We start from the raw sequence: 25734 nt of genomic DNA, 5'->3' as shown, positions 1-25734 counted from the left end.
TACTTTATTCAGAATACTTTTCACATTACATTCCTTGGCTGTCTCATCTCGAGAGCCAGTGTGTAGTCGTCGACGGCCTTCATCATGATGTCGAGCTTGACGCGGATGCGCGGCGCCGCGCTCGGCTCCGGCGCCGCCACCACGCGGTACCGCCGCAGGATCGACGACAGCGCCGTCTTTATCGACAGCATGGCGTATTGGTACCCTTCAGTGACAAATACAATCATTAACTTACGAGTGTGAAGATGTCTCAATCTTCAGAAAAATACATTAATAAAACTCTAAATAAAATAAATATAGTTCAAAAAACTAAAAAACACGCTTTTATGATAAAATCAACTAAAAAGTAGAAAATAATTTTCAATCTAGGAATCAATTAAGGAACAGTAAACGTTTTTGGTTTAACATTTAACATTTCATCGGTTTTTGATAATTTTTTCAAAATTTTGAATTAAACTGAACGTTCAAAGTGGATAGAAATCGGGTTCAAAGATTCCGTTACTGTTACGTACATACATACATACAAACATACAACCCAAGCTAATAAAAGCGTGTTAAAAAGAGGAAGAACGAGGTAGAGATCTGTGTGGTTTGACTCCGGAGCAACTGCCACAGCTGTTTCTACCTTATGACAGCAGTTAAAACTGGAATTGAAGGATAAGAGTATTAAGGGAGACACACTTATCCAAAACGTACCAACTTACGTTCAGGAGTAGAAACGCATCCGTGGTGAAATTAAGGTAGACCTAATCCTTTCTGGGGTTGATTACACATATCATGTGCAACAGTAGCCACTTACCATAAGTAGACTGCATACTCGTTTGCTACTGTTATATTAAAAAGTAAGCTTCCCACAATATTTTCATTAAATTCACCCATTAATGTTCTCAAGCTTTGTAGCACGTGTATAAGATAGCGAACAATTATTTATCTTTGCGCACGAATAACTAATTGATAAAAACGATATCGTCTTACCGATACAATTTCTAGGCACGTAGCTGAACGGCATATAACTGCAGGCATGCTGCAAGTTGAACCTCTCCGGCAAGAACCTGTCTGGGTCGAACGACTCGGCGTCTGGTCCCCAGTACTTAGGGTCTCTATGTGCACCCCAGATAGATATCGCTGCACCTGAACCAGCTGGTAGAATACGACCAGAGGCTGTAATATACATATTTTACATATATATTGTTACGTTGTCTCTTTATCAACGCTATATACCTACCACCCTCCATGTTCTGTATTTGCCGTTTATTAATTGTTACAAATATGTATTCAACTATTACAATTATATTTATAACCCACCTCTGCGGGATTGACATTAATAATTTTAATATTTAGTGAAATTATGAGTTATTGAAACACATGGAATCAATGACAGATTTTATATAAGTAAGGTAAAGTTACCTATTTCCGCGGAACTTTCACCAAAACTAGAAAGAGCGTCAGATATTAAACACTACGGCTTAATAAGGAATTTGATAATTTTATTATCTGTACTCTTGAAATAGACTCAACATTTTACGATTAAAATTTACAATAAATATGAATCAAGTCAGAAAAATCTAATTCCGAGTATTACAAAATTAGGGAGTGAAAGAGATAGAACGAATACTATGTTAATTAATTTACGAAGGATTATACGAATTACTAATACAAACAATAGAAATGTTCTTAAAACCGCTTAAATTTTAAACACACTATACTAATGTGCCCATATTACCTAATTCCGACTTATGTACATTGGAATAGCATTTCAAATTAGTACATTGGAATAGCATTGAAAATACATAAATAGGTCATCTTTGATGTAACGTAGTATAATGTAGTTTCTCGAAAAATGATTTAAATATTAATTGAGTACTAATTGTCCAAAAAGTCATCGTTGTCGAAGTAAGACGTGCTTATTCAAAAAAACAACTACGAAAATAAAAATTACAAACAAGTGTATGAAATTGGTATTCCGTGGTATGCCTCGGTTTAAAACATTCCAAAATATTTAGCGACTAATGCCACTGTATTTTTAAAATTATTTTTACCCTTATCTGTTAATAAAAAGCCCAATATTTAAATGTTATCGATTCCATATATAATCCATATAATGTTTTAATCAAAATGTTATCCCACATCTGCAAATTTATTGAAAAAAAACACTATTTGAAAACTACTTAACATTTACGTACAAGGGGTCCAAAAATATTTTAAAAACAATACACATAATACTTATTATACGATGCACTTATACCATGGTTATATGGCACTAGAATGATAAAATTTATTAAATAAGATACCTTTGAGTAAAAATGACTTCGTAAGTAGTTTGAAAAAGCCGTTTCTGTAAATACCGCGGAATTTCGTTTCAATTTCAGAACCCCTCGGAATTAGGTGACTTTACCTTAGTGGTAGCAGCGAACACATCACTATACATTATAACTATGTAACAGTTTGGCATATATAGGGTGAATTTTTCAAATAGGCCTTCAGAGCTTCATAGCGGAAACTATAAGGATAAGTGAAAAATGCTGAAATAAATACTAAAACTGCATCATTAAGTAATTATAACCACTGCTTACCGACATTTTGTTGTTGCGTAGTGGTGTGGTCGTGGTACGTGTTTTGAGTCCATATTTTTAGTGCTGTTTGTGTAACAAGATTGATGCAAATATTTACTTACGTAATTTTGTATCTACCAATACTTTTCTCGATATAGAAGGTACTGGAGGAAATAGTCGAAGTGATTCCTTTATCACTCTTTCCATATATTTTAATTTCCCCAAATCTTCTTTCACTAAAGGTCTTTCCGAGTCACCAAAAACCTCGCGCAACCTAAAATTATACACTTTATAACGAATTTTAGTTTTTAGACTTAAAACTCACTGAGCGTTCTTTTTTTCCTTCTTCGCAATATGAAAATGTAAGTTAATGCTAGTTGCCATTTACACTAACGCGAAGGGAAAACGCCCCGTGAATTCCGACTCTTAATTAAAGGACTCTAAAACATTAATATGAATGTAAAAAATACACAATGATGTAACCCTACCAGTACACTCTCCTCGAAACTTAACGAGGCATGACAAGTGCGACAATGTACATACCAAATATGTGTATTTGTCGTACCGTGTGTTATATTGTAGAATATGACATATGAATATGAGATTAAAAAATGACATGACTTTTTTAGGCATATATTTTTATCTGTATGAGTGTTCATCTCAAATAGATAATAATATATCTCCTCGTTCTTACTTAGTGCCGCGGCAGAAATTTTAAAATCATGATCAGATAGTACATAGTAGTAGGTGCGCAGCGTTTACATACTCGTCTTTGTTGGAATGTTCTAGATCTTTTATCTAGATGACGCATAAGTAAAACGAGTACGATTTACGCCCGCTATTGTTAATCAATGCATCAATATTTTACCTGCCAAAGATCGACATTTAACAATTACTTCACGCTGAATATGACAAATTAATAAACGCTCTCTACACTCACAGCCCCACACTAGGATTCCCTGTGTCGTGGGTGCCATGGACACACACATAGACACATACACAAACACCCAGACCCAGAAACAGAAATCTCAATTCATCATTTAGATATCTGTCTGACCGGGGATCGAACCCGGGACCCTTTGCGCGTCAGATCGGTATGGTGGCCGCTCCGCCACGCGGGTCGTCAAATTCCGATCTTTGTAACGAAACACTTGGAGAGATTGATTGATTGGGCGTTCGTATGTAAGTCTGCCCGACTAGATTACTGCGGATTAGTTGTACATAAAATCATTATAGAGAACCGTAGTTGTGCGCATTTCATTATCTTTTATCATTGAATGAAATGGTAAAAATAAGGAAACAACTTACTCTTCATAAACTTTATCTTGTATTAATGGGTATTTGCCTAACAGCAGCAATGTATACCCCATGCAAACCGCCGAAGTATCGGTTCCTGCGGCTATGATCACCGACATTTCTTCCTTTAATTCTATATCACTATATCCTTTATCACCTCCGGACATCGATATTAATAGGTCAAGAAATGTTTTGTTTTGGTAATCTTTTAAACCTGTAACATTACTATGTTAAGTATTTAATCAATTAAAATAACCCATTTTTTAATCAATAAATGCAATAACCCGTTGTTTACACAAAGACTATTGCATACAAAATGTTATATTAAATGTTGACATTTGACTATTAAGGGTGGGTTTGCATCGACAACCCGCTTAAAGTTTTCATTCAAGTTAAATATAACAGTAATTTTAACGGTTGACATCTATTAGTTACCGTAGGACTGACTGACAGCTGCGATCTCACATTTATTCTCATTCTTCAACTCCTCGCGCTTGCTTTTCAATACCTAAAAATAAAAAGATTTTAACAAATCATAATACTACTGTACACTTATATACCCCTGGTGTGGTAATAGGTGTGCCCCCGCGTCTCGACTGTGATTTACCCCGTATGTCGTAATAGTTTAATCCATCTCATGTATGTAATACTAGCTTACTTATATTGAAAGTTATGTTCAATTTGAAGCTTAGGCCCTTACTGATCTTAAAAAATCTTGTTAAAATAAATTTAAGATGCAATATTAATAATTACCTTATCCATATAGTCGTACACAAATTCTTTACTTTTGCTATATAGAGCGTATTGCGGGAACAACCTGAACATCCATTCAGGTTGGAGCCAAAGATGAAACATCCTCTCAGAAATTATGTTCATCAAGCAGTTTATAGCTTCTAAAAACGGTGCATTAGCGTTGCCTTGGGAATTTATGTTCACACCCATTGTCGTTTCTGTAAAAATAAATTAATTTACAACATTGGAGAAATTATTCTTCAGCGCTATATTACAGAATTGCCGTTGCATAAGTATAACATTTATGGGCCTTTGCAGCCTGTAGATATTTTTGTTTTATTTCTGGGCAACGTATACCTGACGAGAAGTGATAGTGCACTTCAACGCATGTAGCTACACGTGTAGAGCGATAATGTTTGAACCATCGATTCCGCAAAATCCCACAACTATACTAATAGCAGGAGAGCCCACGATGCTAAATGTGTACAAACTCGGGCGTCATTGGGACCTATACGATTGTGTAGATTAGACATTACAATGAAGAAAAGGTTGTATGAATATGATATTTTTCGATTCAGCGGGGAGTTCAGCTTCTAGATCTAGAGGGTTCAAAAAATGTAAAAAAATAGTCAAGTATATAGAGTATATAGTCCACATATCTCTGATGCCGGAAATATGTTAAACTGTCGGTTTTAGTGGGGGAGGGCGGGGTACAGCCGTACGAGAGAGTTAAAAATGGAGAATAAAAATTACTCCAACGTATTACATATTCAGAGAGGATATTAAGTGACCCAAGAAGTGATGATTCCCATGAGAGGAAGGTTCACAGTGACTCTTCGAAAATGCAAAAAATATGCTATCTTGACATAGTCCAGCGCGTCAGATCATTATACAGACAAGTCCAGGGGGGTTATTACTATCTCTTTAAACAATTTTCAGTTTAATCATACATTGAAATTTCGTACTACGACCTCGTTAAAGTAGGATTGTTTTTATAATATTACAATAAGCAGTATGATGTCGGTCGAAATTATTCATTTTTTTTGTAGTAAATCAATAAGCGAAATAATTAATAAGGGTTTAAGTTTACATCGCTCGGCAGGAATAAAACGAAACTCCCTAGTCCGCTTTAAAGTTGTTGCGAGTAGGTGTAGTCATACAATTTGCTATGACGATGCGATTCTGTTTTATATTCAGAGCGAACTAGCAATTTTACGCGGACTATACTACATATATAAATAAAATAAAACTCACCTCCAACAGAATCTAAGGCGTATCTGTTAACATAGGACCACATAGGGAACTGCCCTTCACCAACCCGGTCCATAAGGTGTTTCGTCATGATCTCACTTTGCTTTGAGAATACGGCTATGAAACTTTCCACGATTTTTGGACTAAAAACTGGTACAAGTATTTTACGACGTTTCCGCCATATAGAAACTGAAACGGTTTAATATTATAATCAATCCTTTATTTCTGTCTTACTATTGAATACGGATACTTCCAACCCACACCATCAGTATATGACGCTAAAAGTCAGAACGATAGGATCATCATAATATTAAAACTGAATATTACAAGGTTTTTAAGGAACGATAGAGAAGACACGTATATGCCGCAAGCAAGTAGCTTGTTTAGTTTTGCAATTAACAGTTATTTTAGAAAACGGTTCTGTTTAACTAGTTTTCCTCAGACAGCATATCCTTCAGGATAGGTAAGCAAACCGTTAAGGTAAAATCATAATAATATATACCTACTTTTATCAGATTGGCACAACAGGGATATGGACTAAAATAAAACTTACCTACCTATTACTTACGGCAATAGATTAAAATGACATAAAATTAAAATAATAGTTATTACGTACAGCAGGTATAAACAATGTACAATAATAAAGTAACGAACGTATCAAAAGGTATAATTTTATTATGCGAAGTGCTTAATATAACAGAACTGTACCTGGTGCAAATATACTGCCATTGCCGGTTAGATTTCTTATAAACCGATTACTATCATCTTTCTCTAGACAGTTTTTTTAATACCACCTCTATGTCCATTGGATTCGTCATAACTGAAATTTCCATTCGATAATCATATATAATTAACAGTTCAGTTATTATGTATTTTCAATAATCATATGCATTTTAAGGCTATCATAAATATCTGGAGGCACGGCAGTGCCTCCGCCAAGGCGAGCCAAAAGAAGCGGTATATTTTTATAAAATGTCAATGTAACATGTAGATTGTATAGAACATCATAAATATAGTTTTTAGTGACGATATATTCGTTACTTATATACCTAATTATGATATTTTTACCAGTCATTATTATGCTGATTACGGGACTAATATTTTCATGTGAATGCTTAAATGTAAAACAATACAAGAGCAATTCGGTACATTTCACACCTTTGAGAGTATGGCGTAATAAGTATTGCGGCATGTAAGTTTCCTTATTGAGCAGCAATGCTCAATAGTCTGAAGCATGAACCCGAGCATTTCACAAGCATTTTTTAACTCAACAGAACACGTCACCGTTAACTTCATCAACAACCCATTACTGTCCCACTGCTGGGCACGGGTCTCCTCTCAGAATGAGAAGGATTAGGCCATAGTCCACCGCGCTGGCCAAGTACGTATTGGTAGACTTCACATACCTTTGAGATTTTTTTTGTTTTATTATATCTCTCAGGAATGCAGGTTTCCTCACGATGTTTTCCTTCACCGTTTAGCAAGTGATAATTAATTTCTAATATGCACATAACTTTTAAAAATCAGAGGTGCGTGCCTGGGAAGGCCAAAGGCCGAGTTCTTTAACCACTAGGCTATTACTGCTTGGCTATCACCGTTAACTTAAATTCCTATTATCAAGTAAAATGATGACAGATTCAGTCTTCATTCAGTAGGATTTCTATTTAAATTACTTGTAAGTAACATATTTATTTATTGACGAAAAAATAAAATCCTTTTTACTAAGTAAAACTTATTTTGGTTAAATTGAATGCAAAGCATTTACACACACACGGCATTATACGTCATTATATATATATAATGAGCTATCTTTTATATTTTTAGGAGCTTTATCCCTATATTTCGCGTTTTTGAGCTTGTTGACTAGACTACTAATGTACTACTTTTTTATTGGTTAAACCGTTTCTAAGTGTTTGTTAACTTAGAAAACATGGTATTAAATTTAAAAATATGTAAATAAATTAAAGCTTTACATGTTGATGTAATACTTACTAACATAAAAAATGTGACCAAGCCAAAACCTAATAATACCATTGTGCTGCATCGACTCCAAAGCGAAGCGTTGCAAACTACGCATGATATCTGTAAGAAATGTTTGTTACAAAATGTAAGTAAACTGTTAAACTGTGTTGAACGTTGAGACGCGGATAAAGTCCTGGCCCGGTCGTTGTCGATGGACAGCAGTCATTACCTTGTCCGAGGCCTTACGGGTAAAAATAGTCAACTTAACAACTCTTAATAGCTATTACAACAATCGCATCTGTGCAGAATGGTTGAGTATGCTCCAGCCCTTTCCTGTCTGCCGGCAGAGTGCCTCTGGGACGTAAAGCAAGTTGCAACCAATACAATTTTATCTTCTAAATACAATCGTAAGGTAGTACCCATGACAAACCCCCATGAAGTATCCCCTTTTAGTCGCCTCTTAGGACAGGCAGGAGATACCGTAACACTATTCTAGTCCCGGGACTACTGAAACAACGTAAATAAACCTACCAATACCTACCAATCAATCACACCCCGATGTGAAAGAAAAATATATAATATTGTTTACACACCATACAAAGCAATTTATAACGAAAGATTACAGACCGTGGAGACTATTCAACGGAAATACTGAGTTATCTATAATATTTGTTAACTCTCAATTGTGATGATCTAGAATGTAGAATCTACATGTTTTTTTAAGTATACAAAACTTACCTTCAGTATTACCCCTCACAGTATGTGCAATGCCAATAATGGGAAGTTCCCTAGAGCCTGGAATTAATGAGGCCAACCTATACAGGCGCCTCCTTCTAAACCTAAATACTATTATCCATAATACAAGCACCGCTAACAAAAGCCAAAAAATCATTGCGGTTGAACTAAAAAACCTATTTGAAAAAAATAGACACAGTTTTAAATAAAATTGAAAACCAAATGCCGTCGAGTCGTGTCAAATATTGTTTTATATGCACCTAAAAAAAAATTTCAGTGAGACTTATTTTTTGCTTAACTGCAATCGATTTTATCTCGCAGGCAAATTGCATTGTTCACTCGTATTGAAAGGGCGTCGTCAAAAAATTAATTAGCTTTATATTAGGTCATTGCCAGAACATTTGAACACTTAATTGGTTAAATTTTTTAACCTGTCACTCATGTCATGGTTTCCCAGCTACTGGACCTTGCGCATGTGCAGCAAGCTCCGCACATATTTGAAGTTTGAACGCTTTGATGTGTGCTTGAAAAACGGACACCAAATGCCAAAGTGCTAATATTTGAAGCAAGCTTTGAACAAATACTCAAATACCCCTTCTTCACTGTTTTCAAACATGTGTTCAAATATGTGTCTGACACGGGCCTTATAAAATTCCTCACGCCGTATGTAAAACGCTTCATGTCATTATTACCTCCGTTTACTAATTTAAAATCACGAGTATGTTACGACGACCCGCGTGGTGGAGCGGTCACCATGCCGGTCTGACGCGCAGAGGGTCCCGGGTTTCAAACCCCGGCCAGACAGCTTTCTAAATGATGAAATTAGATTTCTTTTTTTATGGGTCTGTGTGTTTGTGTACCTATTGTATGTCTCTGTGTGTGTCCATAACACCCACGATACGGAGAATCCTAGTGTGGGGCTGTGAGTGTAGTACAAATACATATTTATCTACTCTATCATCAGATTCAAGTAACAGTTAATAAATCAGTTACGAATCAATATCAATTATTACATATTCCTACCTGAGGTCGGTCACAGATGCGCCGTTTCGAACCACACGGACCACAAAGGGTTCTACCACCTTCAAAATATTAACATATAACAATGAAAAAAATCACTTAATCCGTACACCCGTGAGAAAATTCATACTTTTTTCCACAGCTAATTAGAATAATTACAGTATAAAACTTCTGTATTAATATTATAAACGGACAGGGTTGTATGTTAATAAAAGGTGAACAGTGAAACTAGTAGGTACTGACTGCAGCTAGCGTGGCGCAAAGACGTACAACTTCAGTGTAGTGCGGGAGACGTGGGTTCAAATCTGCGAGAACTGTTATTATGTCCCTGTAGTACCGGGACCAGAATAGGGCTCCCGTATCCCCTGCCTGTCGTAAGAGGCGACTAAAAAGGGGCTTTTGGGGTTGCGGGCGACAAGAGTGTGAGCTCGTGCCGTCCAACAAGCAACCCCGGGAAGGACGACGTTGTGTGTGGACGACGTCGTAAACACCAGGTGTGCGGAAAGAGCATAAACTGCTCCCTCCAAGTCAGAGCCCGATATAGTATCGGGACTCGAGCATCGCACGCGCAAGACTGCGGTTGCGTTCCATCAGAGATCCCGGAGTTCTCCACCAAGCTCTGAGGACGGCCACCGGGGGGTTTTAGTGCGGTAAACATCTCACATAACCTGGCGTCGCTCCCACGGCGTCGGATACCTTTTGAAGGTCTCCGCCTGGTAAAACAAATAAATATAGTTCAAAAAACTAAGAAACACGCTTTTATGATAAACTCAACTAAAAAGTAGAAAATAATTTTCAATCTAGGAATCAATTAAGGAACAGTAAATAGTATAATTGTCGAAAAAGTGTGGGGTGCTTTTCGAAAACTGATAAGTGGAGCACTGAGCGTGAGAGTGAAGCGTGGAGTGCTCCACTTATCAAAAAAAAGGAACTATATTTATTTTATTAATTTTTAGTATTTGTTGTTATAGCGACCATCATTATGCATCGTCTGTAAAAAAATCAAGTGTCTATCTATTACGGTTTAAGCGATAAAGCCCTGTGACTCACGAACGGACAGCGGAGGGTTTCGTTTTACCCTTTGAGTACGGAATCCTAAAAATCATTCTACAAGATGGCATTATAGATATGTTTCAGTACATTTGAGTTATAGGGAAGTAACATTATTATTTTTCAAAACTAAAAATCAATCTAGTAACTTTGCCTGAACTGTCCCTAACGCGCTTTCTCTCATCTCGAAAATCGTTAATCCTGAGGATGTTGATAAGGACAATGGTACAAAATTATTAAAATCGTGTATTGTCATCGGTTTTTGATAATTCTTCAAAATTTTGAATTAAGCTGAATGTTCAAAGTGGATAGAAATCGGGTTCAAAGATTCCGTTACTGTTACGTACATACATACATACCTACATACAACCCAAGGTAATAAAAGCGTGTTAAAAAGGTACTGATCCAATTTTGGAAATTCTTTCAATGATGTAGAGTTAAACTACTACTTTCTGTGGTAATAATAGAGGGGCACATGATGCTAAATATTTGTTTAGTTAATCGAACATCATTGGTAGGTACCTATTATTTTTTGTATATTATAACAGATGGCGAAAAATTTATAGTGTATATAGCCTACATAGCCTACATACACATATTAGCTGACCCGGCAAACGTTGTGTTGCCATATAAATAAAAAAATGTTAAGGGTGAACAATTCTTATCACTTAGAGGTATGAAAAAAATCAGACCTACTGTATATGCAATAATGCATATAATAAAATTTTATGAAAATCGGTAAAGCCGTTTTGGTGGAATACGGTAATTAACATTGTGACACGAAAATTTTATATATATGATAACACACAATAAATTATATGTGTATATGGTAAACTACGAGGTTTACCTGCGGCATAGATTAGTAAAGATTACCCACTCCTAACAAGAAAATGTACCCAGTTTTGAGAATTGAAACAGTTGCGTAAAAAAATTTTGTCACGTCTCCGTGCTAAAATGTCCCTAAAATATTTGAAATGATTATTAAAAATTATTTAACTATCATGAAAATTACGCAGTATTAGTTATTTATTCGTAAATTTTCTCTAAAAATGTTTTTATTTGTCAAGAATTCAAAAAAAGAACTTACTATAACAAGCCATTTGCGGCTTCATTCAATTTCAAGGCGGCGAAGTATCTTTACTAATCTATGACCTGCGTGCACCCCTCAATAATTGTAATTTACTTGTACGGGCAATGCACGTACAGTCCTGTGTCAGCAATTTAAGTAAGGAAATATAAAATTTTAAGATTCTATCTTTCTTTTATTAAGTTTCTTTAAACAGTTACGGTCTAACCCGTACATTACTAAATTCACAATGCTTGGCTGTACCTATAAAAGTTTATAAAAAAAGTATATAAAGGCACAGAGCCTTTATCAGTGTCTTTTTCATTATTTGTCTGCAACTCCATATTATAATATAATGTAGGTTTGTAGGCGTAGGTTGGTCGGGCGAGGAGAATAAAAAGTAAACGTACGTAATAAACAATGTTCTATTCTGTGGAATCACAATAGTTTAACAAAAGGAATACACACAAAATCACTGACACTCCACCGAACACGTAATGCACTCGCGCAACACACTCTCGATTATTTGCCGCCGAACCATTTCTATTTTCGCGCGCTCTGTGCACTAGCGCCCGGAGTTGCGTCAGAGCGGGTAAAACCATAGTGACCTCGTTCTACCCACTCTATGATTTATGGAAGCGCCGTCACGACCGGACTGACATTCGCACGTCCTCGTGCGACTGCTCCCGCTCTGGATAATCTGGAAAGAAATGTACAACTGGATTGGTACGCTCGCCCATTCTGACACACAACTAAAACTAGTGTAGCCCAATGACAATATCTCAACCCCTGTCCATAGTCCCCACACACTACATACTGGTCCGGACAACTTTTCTTGAGCGTCCCTCCGACTAGCCATCATCTCCTACGATGACGTAGACTGAACAACTCATCAGCGTCCCTTCGACCAGTACCAACTTATCATGACACATGAACACATGAATAGTGAGTTGGACCGGAACTTCGACCTATATAAGCCAGTCCCTTAGACCACACACCAGTTCTGTCAAACACATGTACCCAAGTCTGATTTGGAACATCGACCCGCATGAGCCAGTCCCATCATCAGTTACACTACACAATGCATGTTTTGTAATTCGTGACCGCTCTTCTCCACAATTTGATGATACTGCAATGAATATGGACAGGACTCGAGTCTTACACTATAGATGGTAAATAAAAATTATAATTTAATTTACAACTTACTATTCATCACCTTCGGAGGCAGAGAGGGTTTCAGAGCCGGCAGTCAAAGTGCGTGAACTATGTGTCGATAGTGTATCGCTAGTATTATCATCATCATTATCATTCGGTGAAGCCCCCTCAACCTCATGATCGTGGACTGTCGCCGTCTCAGCCTCCTCAGAGTCACCGATTAAAGAAGTAGCTACCTCAAGTAAGCCTTCATAGCCCCCAGGTACTGCACGCAAGTTTTCATGAGCGTACTTATAGACGCGATTAGATCCGTCAATATGCCTCAACTCGTACCTATCATTATCTAAAACGCAAGAAATAATTAATGGCCCTCTGATTTTTTTTTTGCAATTTAGTCTGATTACGCTCACTACATTTGATAAAGACGAAATCACCTTTAGAGAAAGGCTTTATGGTTGCCCTACCGCGATTAAAGCGATCTACTTCCGATGTAGCTGCTTTCGCAATATTTTCAGAAGCAATGCTTCGAATTGCGTTCAAATCCTGACGACGCTCTGGTTCTGTATGAGGTGATAAAGACGACATGCCTAACGACTGGACACGTATGCCAAACATCAGTTCAGTAGGTGTATATCCCGTTATTCTAGACTTAGTACTATTCAAGGCTAATTGGACTTCAGGAAGTTCATCACGCCACACCTTGTTTGGATCACTTTCTACTATTGTCAGTAAGCTTTTTAAGGTTCGCATCACTCGTTCCACCTGGCCATTAGCCCTACTAGAGCCAGTTGCTATAAGATGAAGTTCGATTCCATGATCATTACAGAAGTGTTTGAAATCTGTACTTATGTAACACCTTCCTTAATCGGTTCATGAAGAAAAATAAAAACACCAAAGCCACAATTTCTACAACGGAAAGTCATAAAATTCTAGAATTGTGTTTATACTAGCTTTTACTCGCAGCTTCGCGTGTATATGTAAAGTAATAAATGCGGATATTATACATAACTATCTAGCCATTATGTACAATATCTACTCAATTTGGTTAATGTGACACGGAATTAATCACATTAACCAGTCATTATATATAATATCTTCACAGACTTAGATAAAGTAATAAAACAAGTATAGGTAAAAAATTATAAAGTTTTATTTAAATTTCCCTTAAGAATAACTATACTGTTTTAACGTTATCATAACGTAGAGATAAAATTAAAAAAGATTCACTCAAATCTAATCTTAAGAAAAAACTGGTATTGAAATTGTCAAACTGCTAACATTTGATCAAAATATTAGCAGTTCAAAGCGTTCGATGGTATGAGACGGAATTTTGCTAATAGTGGTCGAAGAGTCAAGGCAAAGAACCGCACGCGGACCATGAATCGCTGTTTGCCGACCACTGGCATAGGCTAACGATATTTGAAACTGTCAGGAAGTAAAACCACATCATAGGCAAAGTACTTTATTCAGAATACTTTTCACATTACATTCCTTGGCTGTCTCATCTCGAGAGCCAGTGTGTAGTCGTCGACGGCCTTCATCATGATGTCGAGCTTGACGCGGATGCGCGGCGCCGCGCTCGGCTCCGGCGCCGCCACCGCGCGGTACCGCCGCAGGATCGACGACAGCGCCGTCTTTATCGACAGCATGGCGTATCGGTACCCTTCAGTGACAAATTCAATCATTCAGTTGCGAGCCTATTATACATCTTTAGAATAATAGATTAAAAGAAATCTAAATACAAAAGAGGAAGAAGGTTGATAGAACTCTTTATACATCGACTCCGGCACCGCCGCCACACCTGTTTTAGACTAACTACAGCTGACAAAAGGTGGTCATTAATCTTAACTGGGGTTGATTACAGAAGTCATTTTGATACTTTTATTTAAAAAAAAAGCTAACGTTCAAAATCAGCTGGGTAATGGTTGCTCCCCGCGTTAAATTTCAACCATTAATATTCTCATGCTTTGAAGAACAGTTACAGCATATTGAAATATTCTATGTCCATACGCACTTAAAACCGATAATCTCGGTCGTCAAATCTTATGCCTCTGATTGTTTAAAAACAGTTAAATGTGGGATGAACCTACGTTCGTATTTCTGTCCTCTTAGATCATTGTCAGAACATTTCTCATTTAAGAAATCTCTCCATCACTTTATCAAAAAACTATCTTACCGATACAATTTCTAGGCACGTTGCTGAACGGCATATAACTGCAGGCATGTTGCATGTTGAACCTCTCCGGCAAGAACCTGTCTGGGTCGAACGACTCGGCGTCTGGTCCCCAGTACTTAGGGTCTCTATGTGCTCCCCAGATAGATACAACTGCGCCTGAACCAGCCGGTAAAATTCGGCCAGAGGCTGCAAAGTAAATATGTTATATACTATAATTTTGATATAAATTAGCCGTTTTATGTTGCCGCTTCCTATTTTTTCCATCCTTTGACGATTACACACGCAGATAAAAAGAAATTAAATATTATTTTTATAAAAGCCACTAGGATTAATACCATCAATAATATAAATATCTAGTAAAGTATAAGTTATTTACAAAACGAAACAACAACAGACAGAAGTAATGATAGCAGCAGAGTTAGTACGTAGATACTAAGTAGAGTGGACAGTATTATGTGTTATTATGTAGAAATAAATTCGGCCAAATTTATATGAAATAACATTTTACCGTATGTATGATGCTGTCACATCGCAATCACAACACAACAACTAGCGACATCGCATAAGGGATAACTGCAGTTACTAAAATTTGATGAGATGAGATTTGATGGTTTCGACGAAGATAAAGGAAAGAGTTAATAAACGTACAAAAATTTGTCTATCTTTCAATAAAAACGTTGTTTTAAAATTTACTTAGTTATCTATTTAACTGCCCTCTGACATGAGGTAGTAAAGACATTCTGAAGTAAACAAATGACTTTAATTGTGATCCAAAACATTATCATACTACATACTATATACACACTTCTAAAGAAATGTTTACTTACGTAATTTTGTGTCTGCCAATACTTTTCTTATTATAAAAGGTACTGGAGGAAAGAGTCGAAGTGATTCCTTTATGACTCTTTCCAAATATTTTAATTTCCCCAAATCTTCTTTCACTAAAGGTCTTTCCGAATCACCAAAAACCTCGCGCAACCTAAAATTTGTTTTTATTATGCAGTTACACGCTTATGTAAATTTAAATATATATTTATTAAAATTATACACCAATGTTTGAAAAAACTAATTACTTCACAAAATATAAAAAACAAAATAAGATTTAGAAAATAATGAAAAAAAAATACGCTGCACTGCGCTCCTTGCACATGCGCAAGTGTTGAAATACGCCTGTTCTTAAGTCTATCACTACGATTTAGTTCAATCTTGTAACCTCTATATGTTTGTTGGTCTATCGCCTATTAAAACCTTTATGGACTTTCAAAACTGGGATTTCCCTATTCATTTACCTTCATGGTTAAATATGCCGATAGAAATAATTTACAACTTACTCTTCATAAACTCTTTCTTGTATTAATGGGTATTTGCCTAACAGCAGCAGCGTGTACCCCATGCAAACCGCCGATGTGTCCGTTCCCGCGAATATGAAGACCATTATTTCTTCTCGTAATTCTATATCACTATATCCTTTATCACCTCCGGACACCGATATTAAGACGTCAAGGAAAGTTTTGTTTTGGTAATCGTTCAAATCTGTAACGTTACATAAATGCAATATTTCATTAAAATCAGTTCAGTGGTTTGGGTGTAAAGAAGAGACAACCAGACAGACAGACAGACAGAGTTACTTTCGGATTTATAATATTAGTAAGGAGTAAGGATGAAGTGTTTCGAATACAAAAACCACTTTGTAAAATACTATAATAAGTAGAATATTGTGTGCTCATGTCATTGATCTTGAATAAAGGTAAGGTCTGAATTAATACAGATTGGGCCCACTCGCTCACCAACCAACTAATTCAATTAGAAAAACCTAATCTATCTTAATACTAAAGTTGCCCTTTCTATATTTCAAGTCACTCACTTAGTAATGTAGTCGCTCACTTAGTAATGTAGTCGCACAAGTTATTAAAAAGTTATGTCATTATCAGTCGCTAAGTTTTTTTTTATTCGATCATTTTATAATTTTCCAATATTGAGGTACCTACTAGTATGATAGGCAATATTAACAGCTCTCACAACATACGATCACAACACTGAATTATGGACATATTGTTAGTGTATTCGTTATAGTACTGCCTCAGGTAATCTGATTAATGTAATAATTACCGTAAGACCGAACAGCTGCCGTTTCACGTTTGTTCTCGTTCTTCAATTCCTCACGCTTATTCTTCAATATCTAAAAATAGAATAGAGGAGGATGAACAAAATAACAAATTACTACCATAGAAAATACTATGGTATATACTACATGCTTTATACTACATGCATTTATTTAATTTGCATTTAGTTCGCGTATGAAAAGCTTACCTTAAACCAATTAAGCTGAAATTTTGAATTACCGTTTGACTTAGATGTCAATAAGTACATTTTCTGTTAGTGATGTCATTCTAAATCAAGATGGCGGACCAACGGGCGAGTAAAAATTGACATTATCAAAAAGCCCATTTTCAGAAACATTATATTTCCTATTTTTTTAACTTTGCTCTTACATATGTATACAGTGTGAATTTTTCAAGTGGGCCTTGATGGCGAAATCCTAAACTATAATAATAGATTACCAAAAAATGCTAAAGAGTACGAGGTAGTTACGATGTCGATGTTGGTAAAAACTAAAAGGAATAATTACCTTGGCTATAAAGTCATATAAAACATATCTACTTTTGTTATACTGTGTGTACTGCGGGAATAACCTGAACATCCAATCTGGTTGGAGCCATAGATGAAATATTCTCTCACAGGTTACCTTCAGCAAGCAGGTGATAGCTTCTAAGTATGGGGCATTAGGGTTACCTTGTGAATTTATATTCACTCCCATTGTTGTTTCTGTAAAAATAATTTAATCGATTTCTTTAGCAATATATTACAAACGTAACGTTGCACAATGGTCTCTGCAACCTGTCGATCGATTATTTCAAACTCGATTGACTTTTCATTTTTGGAAAATCACACGTTTATACTCAAAAACACTAAAGTTTGTTTCACTTCTAGGCAACGTATACATGAAGAAACTACATGCACAAGCACAAAGATTTTAACAGTTAAAGCAGGTAGTCCGGAAAATGCCGCAACTTTACTCAGTGTGAATTGATATTGATTTTCAAAAAGTATAAATAAGTAGACTAAGATTCGAAGATTATTAAAATCAATGACGCTAAATGGCACAACAATTACATAATAAAATCAATATTTCATTATAAAACGTTTAGTCTACTTCAAGACTAATAACGCTTTCATCATTTCCAGCCCCACACTAGGATTCCCTATGTCATGGGTGCCTTCTTGCTATATATAATGATAATAAAGCTTCTTTTAAAATTATCCAATCATTTAATAAGCCGTAGTGAATACTTTATTTCTGACGCTCTTTCTAGTTTTGCTAAAAATAAAACATATCAATGCGGTATGTAATTTTATAACTATTTTTTTAATAACAAAATGGGCATGAGATACTAAAGATATACTTACACAGAGTAAAACTTACCTGCAACAGAATCTAAAGAGTATCTGTTAAGATAGGACCAGATAGGGAACTGCCCTTTACCAACCCGGTCCTTAAGGTTTTTCGTCATGATCTCACTTTGCTTTGAGAACACGTCTATGAAACTTTCTACAATCTTTGGACTAAAAACTGGTACGTTTATTTTACGACGCTGCCGCCAAATGGACACTGAAACAGTTTTATATTATAGTTTAACCTTTATTTACGTCTTCTATTCGATACAGGTAGTGAGCAGTGATAGCCTAGTGGTTAAGAAACGTGGCCTCTCGATCGAGGGGTCCGAGGTTCAAATCCCAGGTACGCACCTCTGATTTTCAAATTTATGTGCGTATTAGAAATTAATTATCACTTGCTTAAACGGTGAAGGAAAACATCGTGAGGAAACCTGCATACCTGAGAGATTTATAAAAAAAAAATCTTAAAGGTATGTGAAGTCTACCAATACGCACTTGGCCAGCGCGGTGGACTATGGCCTAATCCTTCTCATTCTGAGAGGAGACGCGTGCCCAGCAGTGGGACAGTAATGGGTTGATGATGATGATGATGATTCGATACAGAAAATACGAGACACATCACCAGCAGATCTATGACGCTAAAAATGAAAACAAAGGATCATCGCTATATTACATTCACAAGTTTAATATTAGGTACAAAGTTTTACAGGAAAGATATAGTAGATACCTATATGTGAATATTGCAGACAAGCAGTTTAATTAGCCATTAAATGCCCCCTGGCGCTGAAACCCATGCACTAAGACGAAAGTAATAAAATGGAAGAATGTCAAAAATTATGTGAATGTATAGTCTGATTCATAATTAGGTGTCCAAAATGTAAACAAAGAAATGTCACTGTCAAAATTAACAAGAAACAAAAACTTTAACATACTCGTACGTGCGAGTTCGACTCGTACTTGGCGAATTATTTATTATTTGCCTAGAAGTAGAAAACAAGCGTGTAGTCCACCTGATGTTAAGTGGTCACTGCTGAGTGTGAGTAATAGACATCCGTAGGACTACCATGAGTTTACAAAAGTATTACTCGCTAGCGACTGCGTAAAATAAATGTATGAAAAATTATACAGCGCCTCTGGTGGTTACTCGTAGAACTAAAATCCGTAGTGACGTAACTCGATACGTAAAAAACCTATCGAAATCAAATCGCTAGCGAATGTCATTATGATCTATTGCCATACAAATTCGGTCCCATGAGTCATTAATTTGACAGACGTTGTCAAGAAATACCGTAACGATAGTAGTTATGTTATTCACTAGCAAAATGACAATAGTTTTCTATTTACCATTTCTATAGTGGCGTTTCTATGCCAACTCATGGTAATGCTACTGTACTATACCATCGACTAAACATTGTTTCAAAAATTCTAAGAAAGTCGCAAACAAATTAAAAAAAAAAAAATATTATGCGTAGCGCTGAATATAATATGAATGTACCTGGTGCAAATATACTGCCATTACCAGTTACATACTTTATAAACCGATGAAGATTATCCTTCTCTAAACATGTTTTCAACACCACCTCTGAGTCCTTTGGATCTACCACCACTGAAATAAAATATCAATGATTAATAAATTTGCTTAACATTCTCTGACTTGTATAGATCATGTTCAGGAAACAAAATACCAAACCGAGCATATTGTATACGTTGCAATTATTTATGGTAATTTAATAAAACACTTTACCTTTAATTCCTGTTTTCAAGTTTAAAAAAATAGTTTAAAAATCCTTAATGGTTTTTAACAGTTTAAACTGTTTCTAAGTTAATACCTTGCAGACAGACGTACAAAAATGCATTTTTAAATAACATACAACATACTTTATTTTAACGTGAAGTTTTACTTATTTATGAACGTTCAAGTCAAATATGTGTTCTAACTTATAAAGTATTTAAATAAATTAAAGGATTTAAATGTGAATATAGTACTTACTAAAATAGAGAATGTGACTCAACCATAACTTAATAAGACCATTGTATTCCATCGTCTGGTAAGAAAAGCGTTGCAAACTTTGCATAATATCTGGAAGATGATTTATGTTTGTTACAAAGTTACAAACCAATCCTTACATATAAGTACCTAAATAACGATTATTATATTTTCGGATAGTCCCAGAGCTCATGTATAGTAAGAAGGTTACCTTTAGAAGGTAATAGAACGCCCTGTGCTTCGACTCCGACGGCACCATTGAAACACTTATTTCTGGGTAATAACAGCAGTGTTATCCACTGCTGTGTTCTAACAATAAGGGTGTAGTAAGGTAAACATACTTTTCCAAATGCAACTTAGTCATCAGGAGCAGCCGCGCATATGTGGCCGACCTCAGATAGGAATTTAATCTTATCAATGGTCGATTACAGATGTACATGGCTACGCTTATCTAATAACAGCAGTGTTAGGCGCTACTGTGTTCCGGTTAGAAGGGTGTGGTAAGGGAGACAGACTTTCCGAGGCGTTCCAGCTTAGTCCTCAGGGGTAGCGGCGCATCTGTGACCGACCAAAGGTGGGAATATCTAATGCTATCTGGGGTTGATTACAGATGTCCATGGGCGGCAGTAGCCACTTACCTTCAGGTGGACTGTATGCTCGTCTGCTACTCCGATAGTATAAAAAAAAACATATAATTAAAATTGGAGTATCTGTTTTTAATATTGACATAACCGCTTTTTACTACATACTTATGAATACACCAAAATAACATTTTTCACAATTTTTGTCTGTCTGTTCTGTCTAATCTCTGAAATGGCTGGACCGATTTTGACGGGATTTTTATTGGCTATTTATATTTTAGAATAACTTTAGAAAAACATTTTTTTATTTTAGAAAAATAAAGTAATGTTGCAATGTGCAAGTACTGTGCAGTACCGCGCGCAGCTCACGCGCATGCCACCACTGCGATGACACGTCGGGCGCCTCCCACCAATTCTCCCACCAACGAGTCAATATCACAAAGGCTGCTTATCGCGCGGGCTAGAGATATTAGATAGAGACGTTAGGGCTATTTTTACGTAATCCTATTATAAAATATATTAGCTATCGTATATTATGATACCATAACTATTATAGGATATTAGTCACATATTAGTGAACCGATCACTATTAGCTACTCAATGTAGGTAATATTGATACCTGCGTATTCGTATATTATGATACCACACCTGTTATAGGATATTAGTCACATATTAGTGAACCGATCACTATTAGCTACACAATGTAATATTGATACCTGCGTAGGTTATATTATCTACAATAATTAACGCCTGTTTAAAACGTTCAGTACTTTGGAGACATTGTAAAAAACATTATTTAAAAAAACATGAGAACATATTCAGGTGATTCAGAATTTAGTAAAATTCTTCTTGATGTTGAAGAGGGAAATTGTCCAGAAGTGTATAGAAATCATGTTTCTATATCACAACCTACCAATCTATGTCAGGTTGTGACGGACACTGAAACTTTAATACATAGTAGGTACTTATGATGATATTCACAATCTCAATATCAAATGATTTGACGAAGGAGCCAGGAGATGGATGGTATATCTCCTACCAGTTTTTACCCTAAGTCGCTGAAGAGTTGGAGTATCACGCCTTTCATGCAAAACAGCCTTAACTTTTTTCTTCAAAAAAATTACATATAGTTTGGTATTGGTTAGGTTAGAAAATATAAAACTAAGCGAGCAGGCCGCGGCAGCGGGTGGGCCCGTTTCACGTTAATTAAGATCTAAACTGTATGATTCATAGTTAGTTAGAATTGATAATAGATTGAATTTGAGTTAAGATTAACTCAATCTTAAGATTTACCGTGCTTTTATGGCTTTTACAATAACATATTTATTATTTTGACAAACTTTTGCGTGCCGTTATAGTAAAGGCTAGTTACACAACACTTACAGGAATTAAATTACGATGAAACAGAGCAATATATTCATCGATCGATTGTAGGTTCAACATTTAATAGAGAACTGGTATTTTTATACACGTACACGCACTCACTCACTCACACACACACCCAAACGCACACACACACACACACACACACACACACATACACACACATACACATTCATTACATTCATTTCCTCATATTTAGTTAAGCCTTGAAATCTGTATTTTTTTTTAACAGAATTTAATGTCATGTTTGTTGAATAACACACTGTATGAAGTTCCGGTGGATGAGCGGGGTACCTGTAACACAGGTCTAGAATCAAGTACAGGGCTCTTGCGACTTGTAAATGTGACTGTGTTAAGATCAATAAAATATTTTTATTTATTTTTATTTCATTTTATTTTTTATTTATGTATAATAGCCGGTTAAAGTGATTAATTTATCATATTGGCTGGACAAATTAGTTATTATACATAATAACCAGTCATTATGTATAATAGCTATTTAACCACTGTAGACTGTAAAATAATTATATACCAATACAAAAATATATTCAGAAATTCAAAAATCAGGAAAAAATATTACTTACAGGCAGTACTACAAGGTAAGGAAGAGGGCTTATATCATCATTGTGATCCTAAATGTGTAATATAATCAAAGACTAGAGCCCATGTAGATTCCGAAGAACTGAATTCCCTATTGAATCACTCTCAACCACAGAGCGAAAAAATGTAAGTTTACGGTCTCAAGTGTAATGATCTAGAATTACCACAAAACTTACCTTCAGTGTTACCCCTCACATAATGTCATGCACATTTTTTAAGTATACAAAACTTACCTTCAGTATTACCCCTCACAGTATGTGCAATGCCAATAATGGGAAGTTCCTTAGGCCCTGGAATTAACGAGGCCAACTTATACAGGCGCCTCCTCCTGAACCTAAAAACTATACTCCATAATACAAGCACTGCTAACAACAGCCAAAAAATCATTGCAGTTTAACTAAAAAGCTTTTTCAACAATTAGACACAACCGCAAAGAAGATTAAAAATCAACTGTAATCAGGTCGCGTCGAATGTTGTTTTATATGAAAAGGCTTGTTTCCCTTATACTCGTATGTGACCTTTACAAACATACATTTAATTTAATAAATGCCTTAAGCCATATATAAAATGACGTAATTTCGTGCATTGTTTTTAAAATAATACTCATTTCTCCGTTTTTGGAAAATTAACCCTTTATCGTCGTTAAATAGGGGTTGTAACTTTGTTTATAATCCTTTAATTTGGAAGTAAGCACTATGAAAATTATCATTGGACACAATAAAGCATCTGAATCACTGTTTTTTTTAGATCAACCCTTAAGACGGCTTTAAAAGGGTGTATGCAGTATGCCTCTGTTTAAACACCTGTTTCTGCATGTTTAGCTTCTCAAAAATCAACCCCATTAGGATACTGTAAGTAAAGAAGGTTATTGAAGGTTAAAAACCGTTATTGAAGTTATACTTCTTTTGGCGTGTTTGGAAAAAGAACAGAGTGCAGGGAGGTTTAGTGTAGAGCGATATTCCACGGGCCGTCGTAACACATTTTTTTAACATGGGAATGTATTCCACGTGCTTAAGTGCAGAACAGCGGTTTTTTAGTAACGCGTAGACCCGCGGGCCATACGTCACCCATGGGTCACGGGTTGCCGACCGCTGGTGTTGAACATTAGCTTTCAGAATTTTTATGATGAAATATTTATTGATACTTATGTACATAGGAATGATTTGAAATTCCACCAAGGAGGTAAAAAATTCACACGTAAGCACAGGTACACGTCAACGTGAACGGGTGCAAATTACATATAAGATAATGCGTAATTTTATTCACATGGACTACATTCACTATATTGCAACCACTTTGGGTACACTGCTTGCCGACATTTTGTCCCTGCTGTGGGGTATAGTTGTCATTATACGTGGATGGTGATGTGGTAGACACATAAAATAATAAATAATAATAGACCTTGGATAAAAAAAATTGGGCTAGACCAGGGCTGCAGTATCCCCTACCTGTCGTAAGAGACTAAAGGGGGACTTCTGGGGTTGCAGGCGGCAAGAATGGGAGTTCTAACCGCCCAGCCAGCAACCCTGGAAAGAACCACTGTATATGAGGTCGCATACCTTAAGCTAAACACCAAAAGTTGTAAGAGGGAGTTTTAGTGCCTTAATTTGCCATACGGTTGGTACCAAACAGTTGCCATACGGTAGCCAATTAGCCATGTATACATTTGTATTTTGTTTTTCACATTCCAAGGGATCGTTATGATTTTGCATAGTGGTAAGGTACTTTATGGGCCAGAGAATAACACGGACGATTCCTATGGAATAGTGTAAATAATAATTATTGTATCTTACAAGAAACGTTTCATTACAAACGAAGAAGTTTTATTACAGTCCACTAATTAGAGTTTCAGTGTATGTTTCTGAAGAAAGCTTGACCAATTTAGGTACCCAGGGACAAAAATATGTATTAATATGTTATTAATAAAAAAAACTTTTATTAATAAAATATTAATGTTACTTTATCGTTAAAACTGTTGGAGGTACAAATTTACAATTACAGTTATTTGTATGTCATATCATATTATTTAAGCGGGCGAAGCCGCGGGTTCTGCTAGTGCATAATAAAAGCGCGTTTTTTTGTTTTAATCTATTTTTATTGCCTATTTCATTCTATTTTATTTATTTATGTCTCTAATTAACTAAATAATATAATTTATCTGATACAAAACTCAGTGGACTTAGGATTAATGAAACTAAGTTTCCTATGGCCTATGGCCTAATTCCTACTCTATCGCGAATCTCAGATCACCATTATCACAGTATAAGGATATACAGTATTTTATCTTCATACAAACGCACGAAACGCAAGCCACGCCTACTCGCCTCGAAGCAAGTAATCACTTGGTATACGCACTGTCGTGAATGTGCCACGGTGACGAGCGGGTGATGTGACGGTTTTTTAAGAAGTATATTTTGTGTTTCAAGAATAATATGGCGAAGAAAAGTTAAAGACTATATTGTGCTGTTTTTGGTTGCTTCAATTCATCAATAACACATCCAGATATAACATTTTTTAAACTGCCTGGAAACTCCGAAAGGTAAGACAATTACAATGATTTTTATGTTAATACTAGATACTTAATCTACTAGGTACTACTACTACTAAATAAGATTATAATTTGATATTTAAAAAAAATACGTATGATTGTTGTAATTTTGGTTCCGTAGACAGGTGTTAGTTTGTTATTTGAGGTTATCCCTCTTCTGAATTAATAGAATAAAACTATTTCT

At 35.8% G+C, this 25734-nt stretch overlaps 1 pseudogene; it reads right to left on the bottom strand.

Annotated features, from left to right (window-relative positions):
- Positions 1-23775, bottom strand: LOC140750789 (uncharacterized; annotated as a pseudogene).
- Between the last annotated feature and the right edge of the window lie 1959 nt (positions 23776-25734).

This window comes from Epargyreus clarus, unplaced genomic scaffold (genome assembly GCF_041222505.1).
Source record: "Epargyreus clarus isolate Ecla_fem2 unplaced genomic scaffold, WU_Ecla_fem_2.2 ptg000021l, whole genome shotgun sequence".
NCBI classification, from domain to species: domain Eukaryota; kingdom Metazoa; phylum Arthropoda; class Insecta; order Lepidoptera; family Hesperiidae; genus Epargyreus; species Epargyreus clarus.
Note: the sequence above shows the minus strand (reverse complement) of the source record. Positions and strands in the feature narration are given on the sequence as shown.